The sequence below is a fragment of the Rosa chinensis genome, chromosome 2 (assembly GCF_002994745.2).
Source record: "Rosa chinensis cultivar Old Blush chromosome 2, RchiOBHm-V2, whole genome shotgun sequence".
NCBI lineage: Eukaryota > Viridiplantae > Streptophyta > Magnoliopsida > Rosales > Rosaceae > Rosa > Rosa chinensis.
The window spans coordinates 80,505,225-80,517,193 of NC_037089.1; the positions used below are offsets into that span (position 1 = coordinate 80,505,225).

Here is an 11,969-nt window from a genome sequence, read left to right on the forward strand (position 1 = left end):
AATAAAATTTTGATTAAAGAAAAAAAAAATTACATCAATTCAATAGACGTCTATTGGGGGGCAATAGACGACTATTGCCCCAATAGAACTTTGATTAAAGAAAAACAAAGCGTCTATTGCCCGCAATAGACATTTAAAACTTTTTTTTCCCTTTCTTTCTGTCCCATTACTTAAAAAAAAAATTGATTTGGGCACCCATGTTAAGAGTTGGATAGCCTCCGACCTCATCTTCTCCTCTGCCACAACCTCCGCCCTCATCTTCTCCTCCACCGCGTAAGACGCTAGCTGCAAAGAAAGCTCTTATCTCAAGCTGTGGATATCTTTGTTGGATTAAGGAAGAGACTTCGACTACATGATCGGCTATCCGCTCGCCGCAGCGGTGACTGCTGAATAGGAGCTCCGTCTTTGGCTCGGATCGAGATCGCAATCTGGAGAGATTCCGGTCAGAGTCCCCAGAAAGTAATCGAAAATGGTTTCGATTTCGAGTTCAAGCGGTGGCTTCTGGTCTTCACGACGATCGCTGGCTGCACGAACTCTCTGTCGACGTCATTGGTCATCGACTCGCCGCTGGCCATCTAGACCAGAGACGCTAAAGGCTGTACGCTAGCCGAGAGAGAGAGAGAGAGAGAGAGAGAGAAGATCGCATCTACAGATGGAGGGAAGAGAGAGATGAGTGGCAGTGGTTGTGCTTTCTTAATTATGCTAAGGCAAAGCTGTCATTTCATTTATAATTGGGTTATTGGGAATAAAAAATTGTTGTTGGGGTAAGTGGGATAATTTTTGCCAATTTTGGTGCTTTGATTCAAGGACCCATAAGGGTCTTTATCATAAGTGGGGTCTGAATTTTCTTAGATCGGACAAAATGGTACATAGATTTTCAAAGTGATCACATAGGTACATGGACTTTTAAAACCACATCATTAATGTGATTCCGTGTATATTTCGTTATTCCTCCGTTAAGTAAAGGGGTAAATAAGACATTTTACTCAAATTAGCCACTGAAATGACTGTCATAACCTATCTGATATGCATGGACAAACACATTTCCTTTCTTTCTATCTTACTCTCCCTCCAAATTCTTTCCCCCAACACTATTCATGTGAAACTTACCATAAATTTTACCTCTAATTATTGTCTCTCAATAAATAATAACAATATCTAACATTCCTACATCATGTTTTCTTGAATAATTTTTATTTTTTTTCGAAAATTAACCCAGAATTGCAATTATTTTTTACAAAGTAAAATTAAGAAACACAAAAAAAAAAAGTGATTATACAACAAAGTATTCTGGAAAAACAAAGCATAACGATAAAAATTAATTGCAATTCTAATTTCAGTGGTCAATTTGAGTGAAATATTTGATTTTCCCTTGCACTTAACGGGGGAATAAAAGAATATAGACGTAAGCACCTTAGTGATGTGATTTCAGATATCCAGGTACCTATTTGATCATTTTAAAAGTCCAAGTACCATTCTGTCCGATTCGATAAAGTTCAAACCCTACCTATGATAAAAATCCCTGAAATAACAACCAAAGTCTTAATCAAGAGCATCTTTCTCTTTTTGAATCAAATTGACAAGAATCGCAAATTCTTGTTCAACTTCAAGATGGATGGTATGCATTGCTTGAAAACATGAAACCAAGCTTCTACCTCTTTGTCTCTCTTATTACTCAATTTCAAGAAGATAATCCAAAGTTGATTATTATTATTTTTTTCTTTTTTGTTAAAAAAAGTTTTGAAAAGAGGAAGACTATCTTATACCTCCTTGCTAGCACTACACCAATTTCGGAATCAGACAACACATATCAGACGACAGCAAACATTTTAACTGTCGTCTGAATTAATCAGACGACAGCAAGAAATATTCTGTCGTCTAAGTTTTCGAATCCAACAACAGTTTTTTTTTTGCTCTTGTGCAATAACATTTCAGACAATGGTTGATTTTTTTGATGTTGTCTGAATGAATTAATTCAGACAACAGTAATTATGTGATGTTGTCCAAGGTTGATTAACACAGTGGTGGATAAAAGATGTTGTCTGATTGTTTTTAATCACACAACAGTTATTACTTCTCTGTTGTGCAATTACTCTTAATACAATGGTTGAAAAATATGTCGTCTGTTGTTTTGATTCACACAACAGTTTTTCAGTTGTCTATTGTGTGACTTTATTTCAGACAATGTATTGAAATTGATGTTGTCTGAGTTTTAGGGTTCAATAGTTTGCTCAGCCCGCCTAATTTTTTGTTCGAAAGTTAAATTTCCCACTTTTTCTTCCCACACATATTCGCACTGCAATTTTGCTCGCCCGCCTCTATTTTTCAGTTGACCTCTCTCTCTCGTTGTGCATCTCTTCCCTCTTTTTGAAGTTTGCTATGAAAACCCACGAGATTGAGCTGAGAAAAGAAAACAAAGAAACAAAAAAAACTCTCCCAAAACCTGTCTCTCTCGTCCTCCTTCTCAATCCATCATAGCAAACATCGAAATTCCCCTACCCGTGTAATCGTCGGATCTTCCACCTTCGAATTTCCGATGGCGTTTCCCTACACAAACCTCACGCTCTCTCTCTCTCTACCCTCTCCCTCGCCCTCTTCGACTTCTCTCCTGTCGACAACGTCTTCGACTACGGCTCCAACGTGGACTCCACCTTCGACGATGGCGGCCACTTCATTCTGGACTCGTCCATTTCAGATCGCTCAATTTCACTCTGAAACCAAAACCCCAATCCCGATTCCCCCCAAATTTACCAAACCGCTAGGGTTTTCCAGCGGTCATCCAGTATGAGTTCCAGATCCGCGAGCCAGGGACCCACATGGTACGACTCCATTTCCAGGGCTTCAATTCTTGTAATTTTGATTGAAATAATGCTCAGTTTCATGTATATATCAATGGGTTTGTGGTTTTGTAAGTCAGTAACTTTGGATTTGGGGGTGTTATTGGGTCTGGATCGAGGATCGAATAATTCAGGTACCCAATGTATCACTGTTTCAAGCTTTTGTTTTGTGTTTGTTGTTTGATTTTTCTGTTGTTTGGAGTTTTGTTGTGGGATGTAGTGTGATTCTTTGGCTTGATCTGTTGTTGTTTTGATTGATCTGGTAGTTTGATTTGATTTTATACGCTTGGATTTATAATTTGGGGCTTGATTCAATAATAAGTCCTGCTTTCAAATTTGGTTGATTGGTTTTGAATTTCGATGCATGCGATAGTGGGTGCTCCATATGAAATATGGGTGTTGGGTTTTTCTATCTGGGTTTGTTTTTCTTATCATGTTCTCATTTTCAGTTTTCTGCATTTATCTGATGGTTGTCTCTTCCTGATCAATGTCTTTTTGTTTCAGCTGGAGGCTACATCACCGCCTTGAGCTTGCTGGATTTCAATACCTTGGTAGACCAGTGAGTCCAGTGAGTTGACTCCCCTTCTCCCTCCTCCTCCAGTCCTCCCTTCCCAACCAAAAAGGTCCTAGTTTCAATACTAAATAAATAGTTCGTTCTTATTATGTGTTCTGGATTTTAAGTAAGTGTTGTGACAGGCATCTTCTATAAATGAATCCTTTAACCTACCTATAAATGAATATCCTTAAACCCAGGCATCTTCTTAATTTCTGACAGTTTTATGTGACGTCTATGGTGATGGTAGGTTGGAGCTAAATCACGTAATATTTCTTATATAAAAGGAAAACTACCCTCTTGGGTTGGAATTCCTACATCAGTTGCCCTACCATTTGGAGTATTTGAAAATTTTCTTTCTGAACATTTAAATAAGGTTGTCACCTCTAAACTTCGATAATCATATTCTGCACATATATTACTCATGCAGCTGTCATTTCTACTAGTACCTTAACCAGAACAGTCTGAAGTTATATTAATTTGTTTGGCTTTGTGTTTTTGGAAGTTAACCTGTCGTTTTCTATACTAATATCTTAACCTGTCATTTTAACTAGGAGATGCATAGAAATTTAACTTCAGTAGTAATTTAATTGCTCCTTAACGTCACAGAGCCTGGTGCCAAGTGAGAAAAACTAAAAATGCCTTACTCAAGTGCTTATCTTTGTTGTACATTTTCATGCCCTTTCAATACTTTTGTTAAGTATCTCGCATCTAAGTATTTACATCGATGAGTGGGACCTCTTGAGGTTCATGATCGAGGAAGAAGTGGAGCTTGTGTGGCCACTAATTGACATAAAAAAGACTGGACAAGTCGAAAGGAAAACTCTAACAAAGTGGGTGGTAAGACATTTATCTTATTATGTCTCTTGACTTCCAGAAGTTGTAGTTCTTATTTTTCTTATGGAGGACTTTTGTTTTGTTTCTGTAGCATGTAATTTATACATTGATCACATCTTTCAATCTAAAAGCAAATATAGCAGGGCAGTTATTCATGAAGGAATTCCTTGTTATGTATGCACATGGAGAAATACTTAAATTTGTACTTGATGGAATTTTGTTTGATAAACCTATCACAATAACTGCAAGAATAAAAAGTGAAGAAAGAAATGAAAGAAGGATTCCAAAACATCCTGGTTATTATCACCACTATAGTGTGGCTTCTGTTGGTGGAAATTGCAACTACAAAAGTACTTGTCTTCCTCTCATCACAGCTCGTAGTGGCAGCTAGTAGCTAGTTATCATGGTTCTATGACTTCTATATATTATCTTGTGCTTTTTCCAAAGAAAGACAAGTCTATTGTTTTGTTCTTATGAACAATGAAATACTTTCTCTACAGTATAAGCAGCTTGTCTATTTTATTCTCTTCTTTAGTTTAGTAAGTATAGAAGATATTGGCACACTGGAAAGATATCAATTTTACGAAACTGCATGCCCTCCTTAATTAATTAGAACATGATGCATAAAGTTCCTTATTTTAGAAAAGAGATTGCATGATGCATACGAGAAACTCTAAAAGACAGGTATCCCACTAGCATCAAAGCAAGTGAATTATAGTCTCATATACAAGGCACCAGAGGAGAATGGAGATAAGGCTACATGTGACGAACTTGGGATCACTTCGATTGCCTATTCACCTATTGCTCAAGGTACAGTGTGAATTTTTGATGTTTTGCATTCCTTTTAGTAATGCCTTTTCTGACATGTTGCTGCAAGAATATAAAGAGAACCCAGATTATGCACGTTGTGTTGCTATTGTAGCATCTGCATCTTTGAGGGAGATGATAAAACCTGGTGCCTTGGCTATTATTTCACCTATAGCAGTTGGTCAATTATGTTTTTATAAATTTGGGCATGGAGTGGAGATAAGTTTGTTGTTGCTTCCATATTAATTAGATCATGAAGGAATAATTATTGCTTGAATCCCTTGCAGGTATTGCGTTCTGAATATTTGGATACTATCCGGAGGCAAAGGAAGTGATTGTCATAAGGGTGCAATTACAGGAGACATGTAAGTCCTGCTGTCCTCCTTTTTCTGTTAATTTGGAGATGTCTAGTGGTACTGTGGCATGGCAGCAGATTTGACCAAGTTCTTATTGTTTTCGTCATTATGATTTATCTAATATTCTGTTAATCATTTACCAGTCTCTGAATTCTCAAAAATGATATCCTCTTGTTTGTTTTGCAGAGTGGGAGACCCATTCAAAGACACAGCTGGACCTTCACTTCATGTCCTTATTAAAATGCTTGCTACAAAAATGGTGCTCATGGCTCCTGTCTTTCTCTGAGTAGTTTATAACAATTCCGGGATGGAATGACTTTGTTGAATATATGGATGAATGTATCAGATCTTTACATAAATGAATCTCTTTTGAATGTGTTCTCATTTGGATTCCATATATGCAAAATGTAGGCCATTTGAATGCATGTCTCTCAAACCATTATATTCCATCTAAAAACTATTGTCCAATAATTGATCATCATAAAATGCCTAGCAAAAACTATTGTATGAGCTATCTAACTATAATACTTTTAAGGACAAAAAGAATGAAAAAGCCATCGTCTGGCAAAACAACAAACAACAGTTTTTTGGAGAAACCTATAATATCAATAATGGATAGACAATGGGATTTTCAGCTACATGTTGTCTGACCCAGCCTTCAGACAACAGCAAACATATAAGCACTTGTTGTCTGACACAGCCTTCAGACAACAGTAAGAATATAAGCCCCTGTTGTTCTTTCTGGTGTTCAGACAACAGTCATGTAAGCCGCTGATGTTGTGCAAAATTTTCTCAGACGACAGTTACGTGCTGTTGTCTGATTATCCATCAGACGGCATTGAGATAGACAACAGCAGAGGGCCTTATCAGACGACAGTGAAAAACTGTCGTCTGATTCATTTATTGGTGTAGTGTAGGGCAGATCTACAATCTCAACCCTGAAGGACTGACGTGGGAAACGTCCTATCATGACAGCCCTTAAATATGGATTTCGCAGGAGATTTACAGTTTGCGTGACCCAACGCAGAATTGCTGGCAAAGGGGATCAAACTTAGATTGGGGCTGAACCACAAGCACGCTCATGCCAATTGAATCAACCTTCGTTGGTGAAGCTTATTATTTTGTTGCGCTTATCCATGGATGCATGAATTTGAAAAAAAAAAAAATCAATCATTGGTTGACGTGATTTCTACTATATAGTTGTTGGAGTTTCTTTGAAAATTTGCTTGGTTTCTTGTAACTTTTGCATATAACAAGTAGCCAGTATAACGCAATCGTTTCTTCCTGATTGATTAAATATAGGAAAAATGGCTCATACAGACATTTCAGCCATTCTAAATTTTCATACCTCAAGTTTGAAAAACTTCAGAACGATACCTGATGTACTGACCCCGACCGAACTTTGGTACCTAGAGCCGTTAACTCCATTACGAAGTCTGCCAGGTGGCAATTTTTGAAGAGTATTTTCGTCTCTTCATGTCTCAATCAATTTATTTTCCTTGGGGGATCCAAATTTGGTCTAGGCACCCACAACTGTATTAGGAGCACCCATCTCCCCCTTCTCTGAAGAATTGTAACCAACCCACCCCATTTTCTATGAAGCACTGCAACCAAATCCCATATCCAGAGGCCGAGATTGTGATCAACGAGCTTGATTCCGATAAGAATTAGATATTAATTCCGGTACGGCGGAGGGTGAACAAGGATGATGGGTGGGGCTGCGTGTCTCTGGACTGGGAGCCGTCATTGGTTTTGTGTGCAGATCAAAGTCATGAACTTTGGTGGCAGATCGGAGGTGGCAGCCGTTTAGCCCTTCCTTAGAAAAATAAATAAATCTGGGAGTTGGTGACACCTCAGCAATCCAGCGTCGTTTTCGTCCAAATTGATCTTCTCTATCACAGCGAATTAGATATTGTGGTTGTTTTAGTTCTCGGTGATTTAGGCTCGAGGTTCTTCGGCAAGGGGTAATTCGAGCCTGACGATGAGAATTGATTTATGGGTATTTACATTGAAATCAATCAAACTGAATGATTTGAATGCGAATCATATAGAGGTGAATGTGGGTAGCTTTGTATCCGTGACTGGTTAATGTTTCTTCATTGAATTTGGTGCTTAATAGTGGAGAAAAGATGAAATCTTGGATTGATTATGATGCTACTTCGAAATGATTAGAGATAAGATTGAGTATGTTGGGGGTGAACTCTACTTCCATGATTACATATCTCTACTTCAATGATTTCTAGGAAGTTTTCATTGATGGCTTTACTAACTCATTCTCCATTCTGGGCTATCTCTACCAATTCGTGTGGTTTGTTCTTCATATCCTTGATGGCTTTACCAACCCATTATGGGCTATCTCTACGGGACATCATAGCTTCAAATTTTTGTAACCTTAATTCCAGATGTATGGTGGTAGGGTTGATCGGAAATGTTCATATGATCCTCTCTTTCAACAGATGATAGAGATTATTGAAAATTTGCCATCAAGGATATGAAGAACAAAATACATTGAAGAACAGAAATCATAGTTGAGATCAGTGAAGTAGAGATTATTGAAAATTGGGGTTATAGAAAGGGAAAGATTACATATTTATGCCATATAATCGAGAGCTTAGAGCATAGTTGAGACTAAATCAATTGGTCAGTGCTGGGGAGATTCAGAAGAGAGAGAGGAGTAGACTGAGCAGTGAAGGAAGAAGGAAGAGAAGAACAGGAGGGAGAAAAACAAATAGTAAAAGATGCTTTGATAAAAAAGAAGAGGAGTTAAATCTACACCCCCCCCCCAATTACAATCTGCACCCCTTTTCTAATTTTTTAATATTTTCTGATGCCCTCTTACATGTGCTTCCCATATTACCCATGTTCTCCAACCATTTTTCTTCAGTCTCTCTCTCTCTCTCTCTATATATATATATATATATATATATATATATATATATATCTCTATCTCAAAACTCTCACTCCTCACCTTTCAAAAAAAAAAAAACTCTCACTCCCTCTCTCTATCTCTTACTCTAGTCGGCGGCGATGGACACCAAACCGAGTCGCTAAAGCTGGCCTGCGACAGAGAAATTCCTGCTCAGCTGTAGAAGACGGACGCTACCGCTGCGGATCTTTCACCCGAGTGCCCCTACCGGTGCCCGATTCCATCTTCGCCATCCGGCCGACACGACAGTGGACCTCCATCAATCGAAGCGTCTCTTCATCGTCAACCTGTTGGTGGTCTCGGATCATCCATGCACTAGCTGTAGAGAGAGAGAGTCGAAGGCTCGAAGTTCATGATCCTCTGACGGTTTCTAGGCAAGTTCGGGCAACTCCGGCGTCCGGCCCCTCCACGACGGCACACCAGCACCGTTCTCTTCTTCTCAACGTCGCCGTCACACTTCTGGTGGGAGTTCGTTCAATTTTCGACTATGGAGAAAGAATCGACGACGAGAGGTTTTTGGAGCTCCAGCGATCATCATCGAATTCGGGCCACCGATGACTTGCATGTGGTATGAAAATTGATCCCCTCGTCATACTCTCACGTTAGTCTACTTAGCTTTTCAATTCGATCGATTTTGACTGATTTTGGTTTTGGGGTTGCTTTGGCCCAATCGCTGTCTTCGACGCCAGCAAGTTTTTCGGCGATCTTCTAGGCTATTCGAGGTATGAACCTTCTTTTACTCGTTGTGCTCTACACGCAAAGAAGTTGAAGATCGGTGTGTATTTTGCTATGTGGTGGGCTCTAAATGTGGTGTTCAATATTTACAATAAGAAGGTGTTGAATGTGTACTTGTTCCCTTGGTTGAACTCCACTCTGTCTTTGGCATATGGGTCTTTGATCATGTTGGTGTCTTGTGCTACCAAGATTGTTAAGGCGCCCAAGACTGATATGAATTTTTGGAAGGCTCTTTTTCCTGTAAGTTTGATTTGAGTTTTGTTTGGCTGGTTCCTTTTGAATTGTTTTTGGTTTTGTGTGAATGATGGATGGAGTTTGCTGAGAAAGTGAGGGTTTTAACTTGTTCTGCTTTATGGTCTTTAGATTTTATTTTGTTTTTGAAAGTGAGTCAGGATTTTTGAAGGTCTTTGGTTGTGAAGATAACTATTTTGTTTGGATGCTGAGAAATCGAAGGAAAAGAAATTAAATGAAAGTTCTGATATCAAATCAAGTTGAGAAAATTATTGGTATAATTGGTTTTCAGTTTTGATGGAGTTTTGATTATTTCTGCCGTTGTCTTTGTTCACTGTGGTTGGTGATCGGTCTGTGTCACTGTGCTTCTAATGCTTTGGCCCCCTCTCTGATTGCTGCAGAAGCTTTGGCTCTACAACTGGTCTGTTCTCTCTTTGCAAAGCGGGTTTGAGAGGATGAGATGCAACTTTGAGTTGGTTGGAGAATAAGGCTAATATGGGAAACAAATGTAAGAGGACATCAGAAAATATTAAAAAATTAGAAAGGGCAGATTGTAATATGGGGGGTGCAAATTTCACTCCCCAAAAAGATATGGATTAAGACTGAAAAGATCAAAATACCCTTAAAAAATTGCCAACTGATAGTCTCCGTAATTGAGTTAAAGGTTCTAGGTATCAAAGTTCAGTCGGGGTCAGTACGTCAGGCACCATTCTGAAGTTTTTCAAACTTAAGGTACGAAAATTTAGAATGACCGAAATGTCAGGTACTGGACAGACCATTTTCCCTTAAATATATGCTTGGCTTTTAGCTCCATTTTGTAGATTGTGGTTTGAGTTTTTTTTTTTTTAAAATTATTATTATTATTATTTAATTAACAGAAAACAAGCTACAACATAAAGCCTCTACAAACACCATTTCCCAGCTGATCCAGATGAAACGCTGGAAACACAAAAAGGGGAAGGCAATGATGCGAAACAGCAGAATCCCTATCTCTAAGATCAAAAGAAGCTAGTTTGTCAGCTACAAAATTAGCCTCATGAAATATATGACGAAATCTCATAAACTGGAAGAAAGTTACAAGCTTTCTGATGTCTTCCACTAGAGTCTTGGTATGCCAAGTGTTTGGCTCCAAAACCAGTTGGCGTGCAAACTGTCTTTTTTGAGCTTGTGCGCAGGCGTGCCAGCACCGCGGGGTGCAGTCATCGGGGGAGTCCCTTGACCTGACTTCTTCTTCAAGCGTTGTGGACGAGGAGAGCACCAACCTCGCCACAAGGTTCTTCTCTAGCCTTCCGAGAAAGGACTTTCTGCCTTACGGATAAGAACTTTGGATGTGATCTCTTCGCGTCACCGGATCGATACTCAACGTTGCAGGCTGAGCAAAGCAATCACTGGGAAATTCGGAAAAAGCACAGGTTTTGCTAAAGCGTAACTTTAGCTTCGCTGGGTTGCGAGGGCGTTACCCTTACTTCGCTGGTAGTATCGGTAGCAGTAGCACTGGCAGTCGGATCTTGGAGAGACTAGGACTGGAAGTACGGTCACCAGGTTTCAACAAGGTTGAAGGTTTGCTCCGGGGAGGCTTTGTAATCGCTGGGATTGATTGATTCGAGAGAGGTCTTTGCTGTGTCGTCTTTAGCCTCTATATATAGGTTGCTCGTAGATTCACTTTTCCAAATATGAATGAAATACTATATTTTAGGCTACAGTTATTGACTTTGAATCAAATCAAAACTCTTAATAGTTTTGATATTATCGTAGGCGATAATTAATAATTATCCTCTGTCGCCGCTAGAATATAGGCAAAGATTAATTGCCTCTTAGAGTCCTTGATGTAATCTTCTTCTTAGCAACGTAATTGCCTCAAGGACTGATTCTTGGATATTGCCTTCGTGAGCACTACATAGCTCGCGACATGCAATCATGTATCCCTTGTTTGTTGCAATCAAGGATAATTGCATCATTCCATATACTGACTATTTGCATGGGAAAGTATTGATTAGCTGGTGGCCCACCTTAATTGCATATATATGTATATATCTCTTCGCGACCTCGCGAGGTATTTTTGCGAGGACTCCCTTCAACAGCCTTTAATTATGCATATATATGTGGGGCTACACATAATGAACCATGCATGGCTTTTGATCTCTTGTACGTCCACCATGCCTCTCTTAATTGAACCATGCATTGATAAACAAGATTGCATATATCATATAATAATCCTTGATGATTGCAAGCAAGGTGATTGCATGCTTCCTTCCTCTCCCACGTCCAACTACCATCAATTGCATGGGAAAGCTTAGCTGGGCCCACCTTGATACTTAATTGATCAACCAATGACCTTAATTGCATGGGAAGTATATATGGCCAACTCGATCTTTGCAAGCACTACGTAGCTCGCCCGCGCTCGCGTCCTTAATTATCTTCGCGGGCAATCTTTAATTGTAATATATATCTTCAGCTGCAAGTCCACGCCATTTATTCCTTAAGCAATAAGAACCCATGCTTGCACATCCACATCCTTCCCTCCTGCTCAATCTTGGTAATCAAGCAAATCATCATATTTAATTATCAAATATTTGATAATTAATTGTAAATCGATGAATATCCAGATTCGCTTCAAAATTGCTTGGCCTCCAAGTAGGCTTTATTTGGCCTCTAAACAATGTATTCCGAATTTGTCGCAAATAAAT

At 39.1% G+C, this 11,969-nt stretch overlaps 1 long non-coding RNA gene across 6 annotated transcripts; it reads left to right on the top strand.

The window, feature by feature from the left end:
* Positions 1-2,056: 2,056 nt before the first annotated feature.
* Positions 2,057-5,812, top strand: LOC112189234. 6 transcript variants are annotated; one of them, XR_002931791.2, is made up of 6 exons: positions 2,057-2,819; positions 3,342-3,460; positions 3,641-5,037; positions 5,123-5,215; positions 5,322-5,399; positions 5,577-5,812. It is a non-coding gene; the product is annotated as an uncharacterized LOC112189234 (long non-coding RNA). The 6 variants fall into 6 exon arrangements; XR_005805563.1 differs by lacking the exon at positions 2,057-2,819 and adding an exon at positions 2,826-2,971; XR_005805562.1 differs by having other exon boundaries at positions 3,342-5,037.
* Positions 5,813-11,969: the final 6,157 nt, after the last annotated feature.